The sequence below is a fragment of the Lissotriton vulgaris genome, chromosome 9, assembly GCF_964263255.1.
Source record: "Lissotriton vulgaris chromosome 9, aLisVul1.2, whole genome shotgun sequence".
NCBI lineage: Eukaryota > Metazoa > Chordata > Amphibia > Caudata > Salamandridae > Lissotriton > Lissotriton vulgaris.
In genome coordinates, this window is record NC_141697.1 from 23,249,875 (window position 1) to 23,271,125 (window position 21,251).

Genomic DNA, 21,251 nt, shown 5'->3' on the forward strand with positions numbered 1-21,251 from the left:
AGCTCGCTCACAGTGCCACCATAAGCCCCTACCCCTACCAAGGAGCGAATAGTTTCTGTCAACCATCGAACATGACAACCTTTGACCCTACAGGGATCATGGAAACAGTTTAGTCAATCATGCTCACTTAGGGCCTGATTAGGATAGTGGGCAGTCTTACGTCTCCCCGCCACTGTATCGGGATCGCTCGACAGGCTATCGGCAGTCCCGCAGTAGGCATTACAATGCAACCGCCACCACGGCGTTCGCAATGCCTATATTTTGCATAGCAGTGGGTGGTGCTGGCTGCAGCACCCACCGCTATGCAAAAAAGGGACTCTGTACATATCCCTGCACTACGTGGCAGGTACTATGTGGTGCCTGCCACATGGTGCAGGGATATGTATGGGGGCACCATAGGCATCCATCATTGTAATTATGCAAAGTAGCCCTCTAGTCCTAAGATGAAGAGTTTTGTACAGAGTATGTTAATTTTGTTATGCACGTCATGTGCAGGGGATTTCACTAAGAATCCTCATGCATACTAAGTTAGGCTGGTTTCAAGGACACCAATGGACATTTTTTCTGTACATAACTGGGTAACGGGTCAGTGCTAGAACTGTTATGAAGAACAAGGTAGGATAAATGTAGGTAAAAGGTCCCTCTGCTACTTAGGCCTAGGTTGGAGAACATAACACCCACTTCTCATCTGAAGGTCGACATGGTCAACGAATGCTAAAATAAGTCTGCTAAAAAGCATAAAAACATTGCTGTAAAATCAGTGTCTAAAAACATATTGTATGTAAAGAGGATGCTACTAATATTCAAAAGCCCTATAAGTCCACTAAAGAGTCAATATATGATTAGACGATCTAAGCACATCGAAAACCATGGTGCTCATGAGAGCAGAAGAAAAATAAAACAAATAGATGTTTCTCATTCTTCACCACTCTGTACGGAGGAGGCTGACGCTCACTGCAACAATCTGGCGAATTTCTTTGCTGAAAAAATTCAAAAGATCCTCCTGTCCCTCCCTCCTCTATCTTTAGAAGAACCTATCCTTCCTTTGTCAGATGATACAGATATTATTCTGCCTTGCCTCTCTTTCTTTTCCCCCCTCAGTACTGAACTCTTACCCTCGCTTTTCAACTCTGTAAAAAGCGGGTCTCCGCTAGACCCTGCCCCTATGAATATTCTAAAGTTAGCCTTGCCCAACATCAGTACATACATCATCCATCTAGTTAACACCTCACTTGAATCAGGAAGGGTACCCCAAGACTGGAAACTGGCAATGGTTAAGGCCCTGTTAAAAAAGCCTCATCTCGACCCCCAGGACTTTTCCAATTATCGTCCCATTTCCCTGCTCCCTGGCATTAGTAAACTTGCCGAGAAATGGGTAAATAAACAATTAGCATCCTTTCTGGAGACCCATAACCTGCTCCATCCAACCCAAACCGGGTTTCGGAAAGGACAGGGTACGGAGACGGCACTGTTGAGGGTGGTAGAGGATTCCAGGAGGATTCTGGACGCAGGTGGCAGCGCGGCCATTATCCTCCTGGACCTCAGTGCCGCCTTCGACACGGTGAACCACCGTGTCCTCCTGTCTCGTCTCAGAAAGCTGGGCGTCAAAGGCAGGGCACTCATGTGGCTGGAGTCCTTTCTTGGCGATAGATTCTTTAAGGTCTTTTCAGAAAATAGCTGCTCCCCATCAATGCCATTACAGTGTGGGGTGCCACAGGGCTCCTCCCTTAGCCCCACACTGTTTAATGTTTATATGGCGCCCCTGGCAGAAGTAGTAGCCCCCTTTGGGATCCAACTGGTAAGCTATGCTGACGACACCCAGCTAGTTGTCTCTCTCAATCAGGTGGAATCCCCCCCCTCCAGGCTTTGCCGTTGCCTGGAGGCAGTAGCAAACTGGATGGACTTGTCCCACCTGAAATTGAATGGAGGAAAAACGGAGCTGATGCTTCTAGGAAAACGAGCCACATTTAACAACTTGATACATTGGCCCTCCTGTATGGGCCCAGGACCCACTCCAAAGACCGAGATAAGGAGTCTCGGGTTCTGGTTGGATGCAGAGTTGTCATTTAAGACCCAGGCAAGGAAGACAGTGGCCACCTGCTTCGGACTGCTGAAAACAATCCGGAAAATCCTTCCTCAGTTACCCGAAGCAGCAAAGAAAACCATTGTCCAGTCCCTTGTTTTATCCAGGTTGGATTATGGAAATGCGCTCTATCTTGGAGCCCCCGTGTCGGTTATCCGGCAACTTCAGGTTGTCCAGAATTCCGCAGCACGGCTACTCACGGGCACTAGCCATCGTACATCAGCCAGACCCGCACTCTGTACCTTGCATTGGCTCCCCATAATGGAGCGAATCCATTTTAAGACACTTTGCACGGTCCATAAAACACTCTATGGGAGTGGCCCCCCATTCTAGATGACATGATCAGACCTTACAACCCTACCAGGAATCTTCGCTCGAACCAACAAAACCTGCTGATAGTTCCTAGGATCAGCAGAGCCCGCACAGGAGGCCGCCTGTTCTCGCACAATGCGGCTGGGTTGTGGAACGCTCTTCCTCCACCTCTTCGCCAAGAGCCTAACCTCCTTGTCTTCCGGAAAAAGTTAAAAACTCTTCTGTTCCCAAAAAACTAGATAATACAGATCTCCATTTTTAATCCATCTCTGTCTGGTCAGTCTTAAGCGCTGGGATGCTCCCGAGTAGCCATGCGCTATAGAAGAGCCTTTTAATAATAATCATTCCAATTTGGTGTTGTTTTGGGAAAAAGGGTGAATTGTTTCGATCGCAAGAAGAGCAAATTTTTGTGTCCTGTGTTGGAGATGCAATATCACTGTTGCTAGCCTTCGCAGACGATGGTCCCTGTAACATCTTTTGCATTAGGTCAATAGAGCAAAGGTGATCTCCGTTTCCCACAGCAGCCTCTGAGGAATCATTCGATACCTGTGAGCCTGTTGTAGAGCCGTTGTCCGTTCCACCAGGAGCTGAAGCATCCTGTGAAGGCTCTAAGAATTCCATCATCAACATGGGAATACGCTGATGACATTGACTCACGTGGGCCTTTAAGGCGTCCAGTAGTCCGACTATGTCTGGTGGCAGAACAGATGGAAGGGTCAGACAAATTTCAACATGCATTCGCAAAACAGGCAGCGGAACACAGCAAGATGCAGTCAAACCCGGCGGTTCTGAATGATAGGACCCAATGATCGCTTAGACCCTGAATCCGAGGTGGGCCCAGATGAAGCACCATGTGTTCATGACAACGCCGCACCAGCAGTGATTTTTTCCGTCTCTCAATGAACTGGGATGTCCATTGTGTAGCAGGATTATTAAAACCAGGATACCCACTACAAGTAATAGGACCAGCGTAAGCCCTCCAAAAACTCTTCCCAATAAGGAGTGTATGAATACTGGAATGACTTCGAAGATTGCTTAAAAGGTGTTCAATAGCCCAGAACCTACACGTTTAAATAGGTGCAAGGTCCCCTTCATATCAGACATGTTGAAGATACGATGAACCGTTTCCCTGAAACGGAGTGGGGAGTTCGTACTGACTAGTGCCTGTATCTCAGATGAAGACCTTGCACCTGGAGATCAAACGTCTCTCTGACTGAGGTTAAGGCCACGTCTTTCTGAAGATGCATGGCTTTCAATCTGCTCAGAGAATTAAACCAAATAAAAGAAACATCCAATGAAGGCCGTTGTGTCGCCTCCCTAACTGTGTGGGTCGGTGGAAACACGATTTTGGAAAAGGGGGTGATGATGGACAGAGTTTCTGAATGATGCAGAAAACTCTTACCCAGTCAAGAGATCAGGGCTTGATCCATCACCGTTTTTAGCTCACTGCACCATCCCAGCTCAGAACCTGGCTACATGCAAATTAGTCTGTTCCTGTCCCAGTGCATGATGGGAACAGGGCAAACCAAACTACCAAGCCAATTCTTATACTGGGAAGGAAACAAGCTTCCGGGGACCGGTTTCTGGCATTTCAGCCATCGTCGGCCCGGCTTGCTTGAATCCTGATGGTGCAATGAGCAAGGGACTCACATCTGAGTATACCCTCCCACACTTAGTGTGGACAAAATCGATTTGGGAAAAGGGGGTGGTGATGGACAGAGTTTCTGAATGATGCAGAAAACTCTTACCCAGTCAAGAGATCGGGGCTTGATCCATCACCGTTTTTTAGCTCACTGCACCATCCCAGCTCAGAACCTGGCTACATGCAAATTAATCTGTTCCTGTCCCAGTGCATGATGGGAACAGGGCAAACCAAAATACCAAGCCAATTCTTATACTGGGAAGGAAACAAGCTTCCGGGGACCGGTTTCTGGCATTTCTGCCGTCGTCGGCCCGGCTTGCTTGAATCCTGATGGTGCAATGAGCAAGGGACTCACGTCTGAGTATACCCTCCCACACTTAGTGTGGACAAAATCGATTTTGGAAAAGGGGGTGGTGATGGACAGAGTTTCTGAATGATGCAGAAAACTCTTACCCAGTCAAGAGATCAGGGCTTGATCCATCACCGTTTTTTAGCTCACTGCACCATCCCAGCTCAGAACCTGGCTACATGCAAATTAGTCTGTTCCTGTCCCAGTGCATGATGGGAACAGGGCAAACCAAACTACCAAGCCAATTCTTATACTGGGAAGGAAGCAAGCTTCCGGGGACCGTTTTCTGGCATTTCAGCCGTCGTCGGCCCGGCTTGCTTGAATCCTGATGGTGCAATGAGCAAGGGACTCACGTCTGAGTATACCCTCCCACACTTAGTGTGGACAAAATCGATTTTGGAAAAGGGGGTGGTGATGGACAGAGTTTCTGAATGATGCAGAAAACTCTTACCCAGTCAAGAGATCAGGGCTTGATCCATCACCGTTTTTTAGCTCACTGCACCATCCCAGCTCAGAACCTGGCTACATGCAAATTAGTCTGTTCCTGTCCCAGTGCAGGATGGGAACAGGGCAAACCAAACTACCAAGCCAATTCTTATACTGGGAATCACCTTTTCCAAAATCGATTTTGTCCACACTAAGTGTGGGAGGGTATACTCAGACGTGAGTCCCTTGCTCATTGCACCATCAGGATTCAAGCAAGCCGGGCCGACGACGGCTGAAATGCCAGAAACCGGTCCCCGGAAGCTTGTTTCCTTCCCAGTATAAGAATTGGCTTGGTAGTTTGGTTTGCCCTGTTCCCATCATGCACTGGGACAGGAACAGACTAATTTGCATGTAGCCAGGTTCTGAGCTGGGATGGTGCAGTGAGCTAAACAACGGTGATGGATCAAGCCCTGATCTCTTGACTGGGTAGGAGTATTCTGCATCATTCAGAAACTCTGTCCATCACCTTTTCCAAAATCGGTGGAAACACTACTTGCAAGTAACCTTGAAACTTACTGTGACAAGATATGCAATGCCTTGTACCATCCCACAGCAACCTTAATTATTCAGCATCAAATAGCTTCCATTAGAAAACCGCTTTAACACTGGATGGAATACTGCTGCTGGGTAACCCTTCAAGTGACAGGACAAGTTAGCAACCAAAGCATTACAGGCCCTGTGGAGCAAAATGCCCTTGCAAACTATGGACCCACTTAAAGCACTTTCACAGCTTTAACCGCTGAGAAAAACTTAAGTGTTCATATTCCTGCATCTAAATCTGTACGGGATGTCCCAGTACTCATGTATGTATCCTTCTCTTAGCACTTCATGTCTGCCTACCTGGTGATACTGGAGACAGTATTGAAATTGGAAAGTCGTGACTGGCAGTGTAATATAGCCATGGATTAACCATTCTGTGGAAGGTGAATCAGCCACAGTGAAAGGTAATTGGTCCAATTTTTCAATGTGCAACATGGTATACTTTGCATCTCTTTGTGCCATTATCATCTGTTTTTCTGTTAGGCGGTATGCTGAAAACAGAGTTGTGCTTTTGATGTAATGCCAGGGCACGTGCTCAGATGCAATGATTGCAGCGTTCAGCTTAGCAATAAAATGGACCGCAATTGTGATTGTCCATGTTGTATAATAGATAAATTCTGTTCTATTATATCTATTGCAGAAGACACAAGTTAGCTCAGTAAATACACCCTGGATGATAATATGGTCATACCATTGTCAGCCAATGCCTTTTCAAGGTTAAACTTATCTATTTCACGTAGTCTCTCAGCAGCCTCCTGTTGAGAGCTTTTCCATAGCGTGTTGTAAATAGTATACAAGAAATGCTTCTGACATGGCTTCTGGAGACCTAACAAAAAATCCCTAAGATCCATGTCATCTGAGAGAAGGGATAAGTGTGGTTTCACTTGGAACAGTGTCGAGGTCTTTAGACTCTAGGTACAACTCCCCAACACTGTAAGATGTCCCCACCCGAGTGTTCTGATTGTACATAGCGTTGATCAGGCCTAGGGATACTGAACCCGCCGGTGGTACCCCTGAATCTTGTCTGACACTTATCCTTCAATTGGGGGTCAGATGAATTGTAAGAACCATTGTGTAGTATGGCATGACTGTGTCCTCACTGTGTAGTGTATAGATTTTTTTGCTACTAGCAAAACTCGCCCTCACTGAGAAATTCTTCAAGTTTGAGGAGCTGACTTACTTACAGTGCCAAGGCACATCGAGGTGCAGTACATATGCCCCTAGTCTGGTGTGTTTGTATCTCAGCTGGTTTGAAGATCACAACATCTGGAACAACAATTCATACACAAATTAAATCCGCCTGTGGCAAAGGTATATTGATGATATCTTTGTGATCTGGCATGGTAAGGCACAAACATCACTGATTTTCTCAGCTTGCTAAATGGGAGGAATCCATTCCTTACACTCACTCTAACCACAGACAGGAAAACAATATCCTTTCTGGATATTACCATTATTTCCAATAATGGGAAACTCACTACGAATCTATACAGAAAACCCACAGACCCCAATAGTCGCCTACACTTCAATAGAGCCCATCCCAGAGCACTATGAGAAAACCTACCTATATGCCAATTCCTGAGAAATCGTAGCGAACTGCAGTGACCTACAAGACTACAAAAAGGAAGCAGAATCCCTTTCCAACAAGCCGAGGGAAAAAGCTTATCCGGAGCGTGCTATAAAAATGTCCCAAAACGAGCCCGTAATATTCCAAGAGAATCACTGATTGAAAATAACCCAAAGGGAGCGACAGATTCACTGATCTACGGGAGTACTTACAATTCAATGTCAGACAAGATCAAAAAGATCTTAAATAGACACTGGTGTATCCTGTTCAAGTAAATTGCAACTATCCATACCTATGTTCTCCTTTAAAAGAAACAGTAACCTACGTGACAGACTAGTCCATAGTAAATTACAGCACGGAGAAACCTAACTACAAAATACTCTATGGTGTTTACCTCAAGTGAAAGGCCATTTCCCTTGCGGTAACTGTACATCCTGTGCCCTCACTACTCATACACGTACCCTCGATTTGGGCCCGGGAAAAGCCTGGGAACAGCGATCACATACCAATTGTAACAGCAGCAATGTGGTGTGTATAATCACATGCCCTTGTGGCTTACGCTACATTGGCATGACAACCCGAAAAATACAAACATGTATATGTGAGCATAGGAGTACAATACGTTTTAAGAAACAGTCAACCAGACGGACTGCACATTCATTGAGAGCAACCATTCCGATGAAGACCTACCATGGGATCAGCTAAGCCTTTAAAAATTCTTTATGGGAGCATAGGAGTCTAGTATGATGTGAATTACACTCCATTTAATGTTGCGGAATGGATCAAGGGAATCCCATAGCATCAACTACACCCTTGTATTTATGCATGGCACTTTCACTGACCAATTAGATATTTGTACAGGTCATTCCTTCTAACAAATCGTGCACCTAACCCGTACGTTCTACACGATTGGGGTAAAAGGTGAAGGGCTTTTTCAACACTAGATTTTACTCTTTTTCATTTTAGCAAAAATAGTTGTGCCTCCCATCAATAATTGAATTAAGTGTGAGCACCCTTGCCTCACATAATCAACATATTTTTGCATTTTTACATTACCATCTCTAGCGCTGTGTACATTACATTACATATCCCATAAGGCAATGCTATCACCTCCGTGATAACCAAAGTACCCTGAACGCCAATTTGCCTTTGAAACTACACTGAGACCCATGATGCTGCGCCCCCAAATTCCTATAGGGATATGACCACAGAAATATAGCTCGCAAACAAACTAGAAATATATTTTTAGCCTAACCTCACGGAATCACGATTCACAACACTGCATTCGATTACCATGGTCACCGGGGTCACGTAGGCATAATGAAGTCACTGAGGTCACGCAACTGGAACCTCTGCACGTTGACACCGAAGCAGGTGTTATAAACAAACTCAGCTCAAAGCAAATATTACCATTGGAGGGAGTGGAAAGGACGAATTGGTTTGCCTGCAGGTTGGGACCCTTGGAGTAGTGAGGATTATCCCCAGGGTTAACATAGGATGGCTTGACAATCGCTTCTTTAACTATGCAGAAAGTGCTAATTTTCAAATCCTGGCAGTGCTCCCCGGGGCAATCTCCTTCGAACCTTTCACTTTGTTCCTGTTGCGTAACTGTAACTTTTACTTTTACATCAGAGTGTGACTACAGGGCCTTCCTACCACCCCCCTGATGAGTAATTCTTATTTACAGCTGGGGTAAGTCACACAGAAGCATTATCTTACAATTATCACAATATAACCCAGATGTAAACCTTATCTGTAAATATTTAAGCATGCAAGTCACAATGTCACTATGTTACTACACATGGTTTATGGCTCTCTACATTTTATTTTTGGGTACCGTGTAAGCAGAATCGAGCAATTAATGAGACTCTACATTAACCCGAAATACAGAAGAGTAAATCTGTGCAAATCATGCAACACGAATCTGGCACGCAGGCTGTGTACAAATGTCATATGTTATTAGAAATATACATGAGCCTGCTCCCATGGTAGTTATTATGATTAAGAGATAATGAGTGAAATGTGTAACTAATTTGGTTATTATCTTCTTTGTACTTCTGTCCACAGGGCAATGCCCCAAACAACAGCAAGTACAGCTTTTTAACTTTCAGTTTTTTTGTTTGTTGTACGCATAAACAATTCTTTGGCAATATACACTCACGATTGTAAAAACTGCAAAGCGACGCTACTGGGGGATCTCTTCTCTGGTATCATCCAGACGAATGCCTCAGACCCACAAGGACCAATAGAGTAGGGCAGAAACATGTTGGCGTATTTATATTAGGGACATAGGACCACAACATCCACATTGCCCCTTTCTTTAATTTTTATTATACCCACTCATCCTGCTAATAAACGGATACCTGGGGTGAGTTAGGGATTTTTACCTTAATGTAATAAACCCCCTAAACATTAAAAACAACTTATCTTCTAAGTGCTCCCTGGAATATAGTCGAGCCCATCCTGACCTTCAGTAGTCAGGGTAAACCCGATGATGAAGCATGCAACTACTAGAGTCGGTGAAGGTTATAAATAAAAAGTAGGTTATTCCTCTTCCTACTTCTGAGTACAGTGGAGGTACGTATACACTTTTTCCCTCTTCTTCCCTTGACCATTCACTTTCGTTGAGAGGATACCAGTTTCTGTATTAATAGTGTATAGTTTTGCCACCCTCAAAGTGTGTAAGCGAGGGAACTCGAGGTGTGTTCAAGTCCTTGATCTTGGCTAGCCCAAGACAGGAAGTCTGTTGCACTGTGTCGTTCAAATCATTTGATGTGGTATGGGGCCTGCCTAAAATAGGGCCTCAATTCCCTGAACCTGCCAATCTTTAGTCTCCCAGATAGATTTTGTTTCTATAGTGTTCCTCCAAAAGTCGAAGCCCTGTAAAGACAGTTGGGAAATGAAGGAAGCAGAGATATCAGCTAAGTGTTAGTGAGCATATTTTTCTTTGCAGGTGTAGGTGCAAGCCTATAATAATAAGAGGTCGGCTCCGAAGTGTTGAACCCAGAAATATAAGCAAACTTCTGTGCAAATGTTGTTGAAGTACCTTTCGGCGGTGTTGGGGAATGTTCTTATTGATGGTAAGTGAAAACCTTACGTGGGATACCTGCTTTATGCAAAAAATGGTGATCATGGTGTTGGTGTTAGTCGGAATTGAGATCTCTGTTTACCTCAAGTGAAAAATCAGGTCTGATTAGGTTTAACCTTTTCAGCGTAATCCAAAATGTATGTTCTGCCAAAATTTAGGAATCCTAAATTAGACTGTGAACTTTTCAGAGTCTTTGGAGGTTGGAACAGTGCACGTTTTTCTAAACAATTAGCTGGCAGGCTTTTTACTTCACTTGATAGCTAATATTCCAAAAATAGAAAATTGAGGTGTTCATTTTAGATTTCTTAAAAGTTAGATTTGTAACCAAAATTCGTGAACCCCAGAATGTTATTGTTCACCCTGTTCAAGTGTTCCAATAACTCATTGTCTGTCAGATAATTATCATCTATGTAGGACAATGCCTCCTCATCACAAATTTGAAGTAACTCTGTTACTCTTGCTGAGAACAACCCAGAGCTATTCTTATACCCTTGCGGCAGTCTACAGAATTGGCGTTTAGAGCTGAGAGCCGAGAATGCTGTCAAATATCTGCTATATTTTGACAGAAAAAAACAATCAAAATGTCTAGTGTTGTTTTGTATTTTTTCTGCAAAATGTTATTAATGTGGCACTGTGTGCATTTTGTATTGCAAATGTTTGTGTGCATGTGTTGAACGGCCTGTAGTCTAAGACTAGACGGTATTAATTGTAGGGTTTCATTATGGGAAACAAAAGAATATTGATGGAAAAGGGGCAATTTTCAATCACACCTTGGTACTCAAGTTGATCTAAGAACTCCCTGACTTGCTTCTTTGTGTCATGTTTTATTGGCTACTGCCTCTGTGGAGTAGGAGTAGATTTTAATGGGATTTCATGGTGTGGGAGCTAGCACTAACGATAAAACCTACATGTAGTGTGCACTGTTCCTAATGAACGTTATTTTCACACTTTTTTTCACAAATAATTACTCAGAGTTCATTCATAAATTTGTATATTATTATATCTTTTGCATGGTATCAATAAATCATAAAACAACAATTGACCTCATTGTCGATACATTACATCATATCGGTACTTACATATCCATCTCCATTGCTCCAATCTTTCCTGATACAAAAATTCATTCATAGATATCTAAATTCAAATGTAATAGCGTACAATAATAAATCATAATGTATGACATTTACAAATAGGTCCCGACGTAATGATCTGTAATGTACCGAAGTCCTGTTGGACTAAAATTCCTCGATAAGCCACTGTGGTTAGCAGGAGAGACAAAGACGTCAATAACTTCAGGTTATTAGTTCTAAGTGTTCAATTCAGAATCCGTGGTGGATTACTCTTACAATGTCTGACCCAGAAGTCATACCGAGGTGTACGCTTTGATGGTTTCCAACTTTAAACATAGGTGGACGTTATCTTGATAATTATGCCCTGGTACACTTAGAATCTCGGCTACTCAAAAACTGTTCCCGATGGAACACCAGGTGTATTTGCCGCATTGTAGTCCCGCGGAAGAATACCAAAAAACCCGATGATAACGCCAGACCTTAAACTTCCAATTTGTTACCTACAGACTGTGTAGCCAACACATGACTGTAGTGTAGCACCCCAAAAAATATTGGTTTATTTAGTTGAGTTTTGATTCAAGAAAACAGTTAATCGAGTGTGCCTCTTTTCGTTCTCTTTAAAGCTAGCACTAACGCCCACTACTGCGCATATGAATGTTTAAGTAACTCTGGAACAAGGTCAGAGAAAGCTGGTAAATAAAATTACATCTCCCCTTTTAGGGCACTCTATAATGAACTCAAGTGGCCAATCTCTTTCAGCCAAAACGGATGTCATAGCCATATGCCCAGATCTCCCATAAGAGACCTTTCACTTTCTTGGGTATGTCCCTCTCCACGTGGAGCATACTTTTGTATAAATGATGTGAGCACTTACCCTTGTTTCTGGTGTTTCCATAGTGACATGTTCATTCAACGCTGCTGTCACCAGAAATTCCATCAGGTTCTGGTGAGCTATTGTTACTTCAACTACACTGTCTAGGATCGTCATCGCCCATTCCCTGTTCAGAAGCAGAGTTCTCAGTAGCCTGGGCAGTTCTTATTTTAAGTTCAGCTACCTTCTTCTTTTTTTAATTGCTGATACCTGGGCAAAATTGCCCATCAGTTTCATCCCCAAGTTGAGTGCAGGTTCTGCCCCTTACTCATTCTGTATTTGTTTCAATACATCTGGTATCAATCAATCATCATTTGTAGAGCGCACTACTCACCCGCGAGGGTCTCAAGGCGCTAAGGTGGGGGGGGGGGGGGAGCTGCTGCTGCTCAAACAGCCAGGGCATGAGAAGTCTCCTAAAGGTCAGCAGGTCCTGGGTCTGTCACAGGTGGATGGGGAGGGTGTTCTATGTCTTGACGGCGAGGTGGGAGAAAGATCTGCCGCCGGTGGTTGTTCGCTGGATGCGTGGAACAGTGGCGAGGGCGCGGTCAGCAGAGCGAAGCTGGTGGTTGGGAGTGTCGGAGGTGAGTCGTTTGTTGAGGTATGTTGGTCCGGCGTCTTGAAGTGCTTCGTGAGGAGCTTGAAGGTGATCCTCTTGTTGACGGGGAGCCAGTGCAGGTCTCTCAGGTGGGCAGTGATGTGGCTGTGGCGGGGAATGTTGAGGACAAGGCATGCGGAGGCATTCTGTATGCGTTGAAGTCTTTTCAGGAGTTTGGCCGTGGTTCCTGCGTAGAGGGCGTTGCCATAGTCCAGCCTGCTGGTGACGAGGTCCTGGGTGACCATCCTTCTGGTTCCAGTGTGAATACATCTGTAGATCTTGTGAAGCATGCGGAGGGTGTTGAAGCAGGAGGAGGAGACGGCATTGAGTTGCTGAGTCATTGACAGTGATGAGTCCAGGATAAACCCCAGGATGCGTGCGTGTCGGCGCAGCTCCCAGCAGGGCTGGCCACCAGGAGTCGTCCCAGGCGGAGGGGGTGGATCCCAGGAGGAGGACCTCTGTCTTGTCCGAGTTCAGTTTTAGGCGACTGTTCTTCATCCATTCGGCAACGGCCTTCATTCCTTTGTGGAAGTTGGTTTGGGCAGTGGCGGGGTCCTTGGTGAGGGAGAGGATCAGCTGGGTGTCGTAGAGTATGAGATGATGTTGAGGTCGTGAGATTGGACGATGTTGGCGAGTGGTATCATGTAGACGTGGAAGAGGGTCGGGCTGAGGGATGATACTTGGGGTACGCTGCAGGTGTTCTTGGTGGCTTCCGATCAGAATGGAGGGAAGAGGACTATCTGGGTTCTGTCGGTGAGGAAGGAGGTGATCCAGTCCAGGGCTTTGTCTCGGATCCCTGTGTTGTGGAGGCGAGTGTGTAGGGTGGGGTGGCAAACAGTGTTGAAGGCAGCCGAGAGGTCTAGGAGGATGAGGGCCGTGGTTTTGCCGCTGTCCAGCATGGTCCTGATGTCGTAGGTGATGGCGATGAGGGCGGTTTCGGTGCTGTGGTTGTTGTGGAATCCGGATTGGGATAAGTCCAGAGTGTTGTTTTCTTCGAGGAAGCAGGTCAGTTGTTTGTTGATGATCTTCTCGATGACTTCCTCCGGGAACGGGAGCAGGGAGATGGTTTGGAAGTTCTTGAGGTCCTTTGGGTCTGCCTTGGGTTTCTTGAGTAGGTCATTGATCTCAGCGTGTTTCCAACTCTCCGGGAAGATGGCAGTCTCAAAGGAGCTGTTGAAGATCTTCCGGAGTTGGGGTGCGATGATGGAGCTCACTTTGTTGAAGATGTGGTGAGGGCAGGGGTCTGACGGTGAGCCGGAGTGGATGGTGTTCATGGTTTTGATGGTGTCTTCGTCATTGACGATGTATCTGGAGAGCAGGAGGCCGGTGTGGCTGGGGGCGGTGAGTCTGGGGTCTCGGTGGCGGTCGGGGGGGTCTGAGTGTTGAAGCTGTCTTGGATGTCTGTGATCTTGTGGTGGAAGAAGGTGGCTAGGGAGTCGCAGAGGTCTTATGACGGCGGGATGTTGTTAGAGCTGGAGCTGGGGTTGGTTAGTTCCTTCACGATGTTGAAGAGCTCTTTGCTGTTGTGTGCGTTCTTGTCAATGCGTTCCTTGAAGGAGGTCCTTTTTGCGATATGAATGAGCTGGTGGTGCCTGCGGCTGCCGTTCTTGAGGTCTGCGTGGTTGTCTGGTGTTTGTTCGTGGCGCCACTTCTTCTCGAGCCTTTGGCAGGTGTGCTTGGATGCCTGGAGGCCGGTGTTGAACCAGACGGCCCTTCTGTCGGTGTGCCTCTTTGAGGGTTTCTTGATCGGGGTGAGGGTGTTGGCGCAGTCATCGATCCATTGCCTAAGGATACGGGCAGCTGTGTCAGTGTCGGAGTGGTCGGCTGGTGGGTCTTGGACGAGGGTGGTGATTAGCTGGTCTTCGGTGACCTTGTTCCAGCTACGGTGGGGGATTCTTTGCAGGTGGTTGTTTGCAGTGTTTTTCCCGAAGGAGAAGTGGATGCAGCTGTGGTCGGTTCAGTGGAATTCGGTTGTGTGGCTGAACGTGATGTGATTGCTGGTGGAAAAGATGGGGTTGAGCGTGTGTCTGGCGGAGTGGGTGGGTGTCATGATGAGCTGTTTGAGTCCAAGGTTGGGGAGGTTGTTGAGCAGGGCGGTGGAGTTGCTGTCGTTGGCATTCTCGAGGTGGAATTTCAGGTCTCCGAGGAGGATGTAGTCTGTGGAGGCCAGGGCGAGCGAGCTGACGATGTCGGTGATTGAGTCGCTGAACTGTAGCCGAGGTCCAGAGGGTGTGTAGACGAGGGTTCCTCTGAGGGTGGTGTTGGGATCGGTGTGGATCTTGAAGTGCAGGTGTTCGACGGTGCTGAGGGTGTCTTTGGCGCTGGTCGAGATTCTGAGGGTATTGTTGTGAACGATGGCGATTCCTCCTCCCGGTCTGTTGGTGCAGTCCCTGCAGGTGATCTTGTAGCCATCCGGGATGGCTATGGCAAGGTCAGGTGCCGATGAGGGTTGCAGCCAGGTCTCCATAAGGAATGCGACGTCCGGGGAGGATGAGTCGAGAAGGTCCCAGAGTTCAACGGCTTGTTTGTGGACTGAGCGGGTGTTGAGTAGTCTGCCTCTGAAGTGGTTGTGGTCTGCCCTGGTGGGAGGGGCAAAACGTGCAGGTCTTCGCTGACCGGTGAAGCTGCAGTTTCAGCAGGTGAAAGGTCCGTGGGTGAGCTTGGGGGTCGCCTGGAAGCAGTTGTTTGTTTGGCCGGGGTTGACTGCATGGAGGAGGTTGGCGTCGGGTGTTGTGGCTCTCGCAGGGGCCAGAGGGTCTGGCAAGGGGCAAGGTCCAGGCGCAGACGGGCTTGCCTTGGGCACGACTTTGGCACGCACCAGCATGCGCAGCGGCAGTCATAAGAAGGGGAAGTGGGAGAAAGGAGCAGCTCGGAAGTGGGAGCGGGGATCGAATGGGTGAGCGAGGGGGGCGGGGCCACAGCTGCGGGAAGGGGAAGTGGCAAGATGCCAAAATTGAATCAGGGAGAGTCCCAGAGGGAGCAGTGAGAAGGTTGAGAGAATACAGTGAAAGTAGGATAATGCTAGAGTAATAGGGTTGAAAAAGCTAAGAAGTGCAGCAGGTGAAAAAGGTGAGAAAGCGGCAGAAGCGGCGGATCAGAGGCAGAGGGCTGGAGTGAACTCGCAGGGGCAAAAAATGGGCGCACTCAAGTGGAGCTGTCCGGCGATGGGAGCGACCTGCCTGTAACCAGGGTCAAGGGTCGCTCTCTTCACCGTGCAGCGGGCACCATAAAAAGGGGAGGTGGGAGGGAGGAGCAGCTGGGAGGCGGGAGCATGGATCGAATGGGCGAGCGAGGGGTCGGAGACGCAGGGGTCGCAGCAGCAGGAAGGGGCAGTGGAAAGATGCCAAAATCGAATCAGGGAGAGTCCCAGAGGGAGCAGTTAGAAAGTAGAGAGAATACAGTGAAAGTATGATAGTGATAGAGTAATAATGTTAAAAAAGCAAAGAAGTGCAGCAGGTGAAAAAAGTGAGAAAGCGGCAGAAGGGGCAGATCGGAGGCAGAGGGCTGGCGTGAACTCTCGGTAGCAGCGGGGGTGAAAAACGGGTGCACTCAGGTGGAGCTGTGTGGCGAGGGGAGCGCCCTGCCTGTAGGGGTACCATGAGTTCTGAGGTACCATGAGTTCTGGTGTAGACAGCAGTGAAAACTGTACCCCAAGTGGTACAATCCTCTATCGTGGGAGCTAATCCTATTGGCAAGCAAGTTGTTAGTTTTCTGTGTTTTTCCTGAGGCCCATATGGGGAAATACTGCTTGAAGCTGTGCTATCCAGAATGGCATGTGCTCACTTTTGGTGGGCAGTCTTCCCGTAATCGCGTTCAGCGTATGTGGGCTGATATTTGTCGTAGTCATTTGAGGTTGACCAGCTTGAGTAATCCGCGCAGGTTACATTTAAGTGTTTGCATTAAAATCTGTGTAAGGTCTCTGTATAGCTTTACTACGTATCTGTAAAGTGTACGTAATTTTGTTGCTGGAAATGTATCAATCTCTGGATGCAATGTGTAAGCTACTAGGACCAGCCAGGTCGCTCCTTCTCTTCTGAGCGGACTGAGTCTCACATTTGTTGTTGGGTGGGGGATGGCGACTTTATACCAATTAATATGTTCTTGCTATGTTAGTAGGACATCTATGTCCACGTTTGGAAAGTATTCTTCAGGTGTTTCATCTTCAATTTAAGTGTGAAACAACTGTGTGTATACATCTGCGGACGGGAATTTGACCCAAGAATAGAATACCTCTGTCCTGAATAGATTCTGTGCCTCCATCCTGAAGGTATTTCAAAGAACAAGAGCTACCCATACGTTCTTGTGAGCTGGGTTTTGCATTAAAAAAAAAATTACAATGTTCACAAGGAACTCCTTTCTAAAGAATACAGTAAGGATGTGCAAGCTGAAATAACTTGTTCAAATTAATTAACGGCATATAATTCTATTTCCTACCTTCAGTAAAGATACCTGAGAGAAGTATAACATTTACACAATATCATAGATATATTCTTCAAAAAGCCCAAACCAACAAATTATTCAAAGTGGTTCTGGCTTCAGCCGAAGTGAGAAGATTTAATTCACTAGTCACAATTTCCACAGATGTACTTCCTTACACAAAAAGGAAATTGGAAAATATACATTTACTGCACATTGTGGAGATTTGTGAGCCCCAGTGATGTGACCATAACCTAACATGGTGAGTGCTAAGCAACAAGTGAACAGGCTATTGGTTGCCGGGAGGTTGTATTGTAATAATTTAATAGTAACTCCATTTCTGAAATTTTCTTTAATGTTAAGAGCAACTTCCTGCTCTTCTTTCCCTGTATTTGCAATGCTGTCTCCACCGACAGACATTGTGGGAGGAGGTAGTAAGAAAAAGAGATAAGGTTTTGCACAGTGTGGGAAATGTGAATCCTTCAAGCTTGTATAACCTGCAGCCAATACATAGGTTTTACCTACTCAGCTGTGGCGGATTTCCCTCCTCACTACAGACGTCTCTGGTTAAATGTGAGAAGGGGTCTCTGAGAAAGCACGGCTGTACTACTCAGATTTGACCGTTAAATAAGAACCCAGCCAACGTTGGTGGCGCCATGTCGTGTATTTCCTAAAAATACACAGGATCTGCTCATTTGTTGGACAACATAAGCTACGGGCTTAGTGTGTAGACTGATTCCGGACACCCCCACAGGATATGTTCTCCTTTAGACCAGCTAGCTCACAGTGCCACCATAAGACCCACAACCTTACCAAGGAGCGACTCGTTTCTGGCAACCACAGAACATGACAACCCTTGGCCCTTCAGGGACCGTGGAAACAGTACAGTACTTTTCGCTCAGTCAACTGTGCTCACTTAGGGGGTCATTATGATGGCGGCCGGATTGGGACAGCCCGCCATCCCAAATGTATTTACCCCCAGCCATATTATGGCGGTGGGTACCGCAGCGGACGGAAAGTCCGTCCGACGCTTTTTGTCAGTCGGCTATCGTTACGATTGCCGGCCTGGCAGACTTGGCCACTAATATGCTGGCAGTGCCTACCATGCACCGCCATCCATATGAGGATGGGTGCGGTACCTGGTCTTTCCATGGTGGCGTTGCCGCCATGGAAAGGCTGGCAGGGATTGGCTATGGGGGCCTGTTGTGGGCCCCCTGGGGGCGGGGTGGTGGGTGCACTTGCATAGTACCCATGGTACCCCCTGCAATTCCCTGCACCAAGTGGCAGGCACCGTGTGGTGCCTGCCACGTGGTGCAAGAAAAAGCCAGGCATGTCCTTTTGCCATTGCAGACGGTGCTGCAGCCAGCAGCACCGTCCGCAATGGTAAAAGGGCAGGATGTGCCCGCCAGTATCGCAGGCGTATCATAATTGGGCAGGTGGGACCGCCACACGTCTGGTGGTTGGTCCCATCACCGTTATGGTGGCTGTGTGTGAGACACCGCCAAGATAGAATAACATAAACTAAAAAAGACCCCTCTCGAGGGGGCCGCATTGGCTCTGAACGTGCAGATGGCACCAGTTTTGAGGGGAGCTCTGACCTCGGAGAGTGCAACTACTGTCGCCAAAGGGCCACATGGCTGACTGATGCCACCTGAAAATTAATCAAGAGTAAAGATCAATATGCCTGGGCCAGTCCCCGCAAAATCCCCAACTTTGAACCAAGCCCAGATCAACCCAAGCACACAGCACATTCAGCCGCAGGGAAATGAGTCCGCAAATACACTACCGCAGCAGGGTCCAGGTGGCTGGCCAAACAGATAGCAACAGGAGCAGGCAGAGAACCCGACCCAGCAAGGACTGAGGCACAGCAGGGAGGGGTGACGGTCTGAGAAGGCAACACCTTTACCCAAACTCCCAATCAAAAGGTGCAGCAAGCTTAAAAGTTGCCGATACGACACATCCACCTCACACCCGCTCCAGAAAACTCATCACAAGAATGAAGACTAGTGACACAGCATTAGGAAACTCCAAGTCTTTACTCGCTATCAGGAAAAACATAGGGCTGCGGTATGTCCTGCCGATCGGGAATCCACACTAAAATCCGCCATTTTGGGTGCCTTGTGGGTCCTAAGCCTTGCTCTGCTGCTGGACCCCCAGTGCGTGGTTGGTTGGTTACACCCACAGGGAGGGCAGTCTAATGAAGGTGCAGTACAACCCCGCCCATTGCATAAAAGCAGGCACGCAGGTCCCTTCGATCAAGTCACTACAGCACGCCCCAGGTCGAAAGAAGCCCATTCTCTAACCTTTTTAGGCCCACTTTCAGTTCCAAAACGAGGTGACGCTCCAGTGCCAGAAGCAAGGATGTTGAGATGTCCCATCATAAATCAACAATAAATTCACACAAAGTCAGTAGGGCAGTTCACCTGGGCAATCAGCCATCTTAATTCTGTACCTGCAGCACGACAAGTCCAAGCCACGCACCTAACTTCAGTCACAGGCAAGACATGCAACCTCATCTCCACACATTCTTCCAAAAAGTCCAGAGTCTGCTCAATTGATCATGTCCCTCCAAACGGCGATAATAGCATGTCACTGGGTAAGAAGTCTCCGATTCCTGCTGGGGGCGGCAGACCCAAAGCATCCTGGATCCATGGGAGAGAGGGGCGCAGGAGGGAAATGGGTTCTGTAAATGGCCATCGCAGCCCCTGCTCAAGGTGCATGGACACGTTCACCACCACACCTAGCTTGTTGGTTCAAATAATGACGGGCCTAATGAATATCGTTCTAGGAAACAGTGGACCAGATCCCAGTCATTGTCGCATCCGAATCACACGGGGCAATAGAGCAGCTTCTCAAACCCTCTGGTAGGCCCCGATAGAAACAACACTACATGAGACTTTAGGCAAAAATGCCCAATGACCTACAGGCAAAGCCCAAAAAGCCCAAAGGTTCAAGAAAAAAAGCACAGTCTTCTAAACACCCAACTCCATTAGGAAAGAAATGCTGTTACGCGCCACGTGCATGGACCAGAGGCACATATGTGTCGTCAGGATGCTGCAAATACCCACAACCAGCAAAACTCTGACACTCCCCCTTCCTTTCACAGTGCATTGTGCATGTGTAGGTCAAAAGGTACCATCCACATCAATACAACTACACATGTGCATGTTAGGGAAGGCAGGGTATTAGAGGGCCGACAATGCCAATAAAATGATAGCTTAGAGGAGTAATACACACTCCCACAAAGATCACCCTATTAAAACACTCACCTTTGTCATAGCGAGGGTTGCTCAAATGACCCACAAAAATTAAAACTTAGGTGTTCCGTGACTAAACGTCTGCCGTCTCCTAAAATGATTCCCCAACTGGGGCCACCTTCCAGTTCCCCAACAAACAGGTTGCACAAAATGGATGTACAGAATACGCCCAAAAAGGACAGGCACAGGAATTTCCAAGACAGAATAATAATGCATGTTTGCCTAAAAAGCTAACCTACAACCCACAACTCTTATCCAACAGGTCTGAGGTCAAGACCTACATGCACGACCTATATGGCAGCGTGCCACTTGTTCAGTAGCAACCTCCGAAGTCCCAACGAGGTCCAAGGGTTCAAGCAAACGACCACAAACTATTTTTAAGGACTTTTTTTATAACCGAATCTTTACACTGTGCCAACCAAAAACAGCCCTCAGACATCAGAAAGCCACAGACGACCCCTGCAGACATCACCCTAAGACCTTTAATGTTCCAAAAGTTATGTATTATTGTATCTTTGTATACCATTTGCTTAGCATGAGTGTATCTGCATCAATCCATAGTGACAAAACTGCCTATTCATATGGAGCCTACCCCGACATTTTCACAGCATTTGTGCAGGGACCTCTCACATCTCACTAACACTTACACAGAGTCAAACGCTAGTATTCCACATGTAATTCATAGCGCACTCCTGCAAAACACCTGGTACCAGCACATGACCGCTGGGGACTCCCAAGCGTCCGCTAGGTCATGCTATGTCTGGTCGCTGATACCCCATGCTGTAGATTCAGACAGACTTTACTTAGCACAGGAAATAGCCCCAGAAAAAGCAAATTGCCTCATCCACCTGTACCTATGTAGGATAGGCACCTAGGTACAACCCCACAGCACTACTACTTTTTTTTCTGAGCCTACCGACATTCAAACTGAGCTAGACTGGATGCGCAGGCGGGGCACCATAGGGGAGGACACTG